At 34.2% G+C, this 2,780-nt stretch overlaps 1 pseudogene; it reads left to right on the forward strand.

Annotated features, from left to right (window-relative positions):
* Window positions 1–221: 221 nt before the first annotated feature.
* On the forward strand, window positions 222–321 carry LOC122095464 (annotated as a pseudogene).
* Window positions 322–2,780: the final 2,459 nt, after the last annotated feature.

Here is a 2,780-nt window from a genome sequence, read left to right on the forward strand (position 1 = left end):
AAAATGAAAAACACTTAAAATAGTCATTGACAAAAAAAATTACAAATGTGAGCAATCAACCAAGCAATATAAGTTTTTTTCCAATATACTCAGAATTTTAGAGAAATATGATCAATAGCATTTTTAGGAACAATATGGTATTCTTGTTGGAAATAGGCAAACAGGGGTATACGCCTGTATAAAGATTGCATTGTTATTTACTTAAATTTACAGGATACTACATTCTTCAGCAGTACGTCTACACAAATTACAACAATAAAGAGATTAAGATGGCACTTGCAAAAAGATGTTATGAAAATTTGTGAAGTATTCCATATTTTTTATTCTTCAGATGTAAGAAATGAAAAACTGGGGCTGGGAAGTTGGGTCAGTGGTAGAGCACTTGGCTTGCTTGCCTGAGGCCCTTTGTTCAATTCCTCAGCATCACATAAGAAAAAAGCCGGAAGTGACGCTGTGGCTCAAGTGGTAGAGCACTAGCCTTGAGCTGAAGAGCTGAGGGACAGTGCCCAAGCACAAAGTTCAGGCCCCACGAGCGGAACCCCCCCTAAAAAAGAAAAAGAATTGAAAAACTGTTATTAAAAAATTGATGACAAAAATACAAATCTAGCAATGCATGTAATTAATTGAATTAAAAGTTAGTTTGACATCAGTGTGTTAAATCTACACCTTAGAAGGGCCTTTACATTGCATAACTTTTACAAAACTTTTGAAATTAGATAACATTGTCATTTTATCCCAGAGAAATAAAATAGTATAAGGACCTAGGGAAAAAGGAATCTTAAACTGTTTCTATATGGAATGCAATCTGAAAGGACACATTTATTAATGAACCTATGTATTATAAAACAATGTAGAATTCAAAGTATTATATTGAGGTGAGAATGAAATAGATTATGGACATTTTACAAACAGAATACAGAATATTTTAAAATATATTTTTTCATACCAGCACCAGAAATATCTTTAATTTCTGTATTACTCATTTCAACAGATAAGTTTAAATTATCTCTGATTAGAAAGTCACAAACTCTGCAGAAATCATTATAGAGATATACAAACAACTCTTGAATACATTTTGACATCAAAGTCAAGCAATTCACTTGGAAGAATACCATGGAATTCATGAATTTTTAAAGTAAGATATTGTTGTTGGTTTGTATTGTGAAAATATTTTGTATGGACACAAAGATGGACTGACATTTTTGGAATTTAAGAAACATAACCAAACCATTTTTGACTTAGAAGAACAATTTGTACAGCCTTCCACAACTTCAAAGAGGTAGTGATACATAATTATCCTTTTGTCAATATCAAATGCAGTTTCTTCCAAATTTTTCTTCAGACCTGGGTTGATATAATGGATCAACAGAAGGAGATCCAGCGTATCTTTGTTATTTCTATTCCCAGCAGCAAGATGCAAGGTGGTCATGAGAACTTTAGTTTCGGCATTGGTATCTGCATCATGATGAAGTAAAAAAGAAGCCACTCTGGTATTATTCCACATATAAGTACTGTGCAGGGGTGTCCTGCCATTCACAGTTATTGCATGAATATCTGCCTTGAGACACCTACTCATGGACAATGTCTACATGTCCACTGTAGGCTTCCCGATAAAGAGGGGTATACTCATCGTCATCCTTCGTATTCACATGAGTGGCCTTTTTGGAAAGTAATCTCCACACTGTAGTAAGCCGATTATTTTCGGCAGCCCAAAGAAGAAATTTGCTTGGATACTTCTCCATTTTTTCTTGCAAATGATAAAGTTCCTCACTTTTTCATCTTGTTCCTTGTCTTCATCAGAATTGCCTAATCAGAGACTTTGAGTACCAGTGGGAATGAGGTGTCCATGTATTTCCCCAATAGTTCACGTTGGTTGAACTGGTCAGAAAAATCCAGAGAATTTTCTGCATCTGTTTTTTTCACCATGATTTATTTTCTCTGTTTCCATTTTTACTATTCTAAATTATTCTAGCTGGAGAGTAGGGAATTGATGGAGAGCAGAGGAAAGATTTTCCTCAGTATTCAAAGGTACAGACTCAAAATGAGGGCCAGTGGTGTCTTCATGTGCAGGTCATTCTAGGAATGAGAAAATAGGAAATAATGCCTTCTATGTAAATGATTTGGGAAATGGCAGAGCAGAAATTGAAATGATGCAACCAAAAATATAAAAGCAAAATAAATTAGGATAATTATGGAACAGTCATATTATCTATGAGAAGCATGAAGGGGAGAGAGGAAGAGAAAGACAGATGTGCAATGACCTACCTGGCCACAAAATCCATCCCTCTTATCAATTTATAAAGCAAATAATTTTATTTTTTAAAAAAGATGGAAATGGAATTTATGTATTTACTTGAAAATAGTAAATATATTTTTAGTAGCCTACATGAAGAGGCATAGCTTTGACGAAATTACGGACAAAAATCCAAATCCTTGATAATTCTAGTAACAGATCTGACTGAAATCATTTGAATTACACTTTTCCTATACAATGAAGGAATAGGTCCAGGTTAGGAAAACAACTAGAGAAGGCAGGCCAATTGTATCTGTGACAAAACTTTGTGGAAAATGGTATTGAACATTACTTACTGGTGATCCATTTACGCTGGAAGTGTGATTCTGAACTATTATTGCTTGTTGATTCTGAACTATTGCTTTAATCATTATATTCTCCAAGAAGAAAAGGTGAGTTTAATTGATAGCAAATACTACTAATGCACTTTGACTTCTCATTATGCACCTTCAATCATCAAAATCACCCGAAGACAGTAGACAGGCCT

The sequence above is a fragment of the Dipodomys spectabilis genome, unplaced genomic scaffold (genome assembly GCF_019054845.1).
Source record: "Dipodomys spectabilis isolate Male_0828 unplaced genomic scaffold, ASM1905484v1 ptg000351l, whole genome shotgun sequence".
NCBI lineage: Eukaryota > Metazoa > Chordata > Mammalia > Rodentia > Heteromyidae > Dipodomys > Dipodomys spectabilis.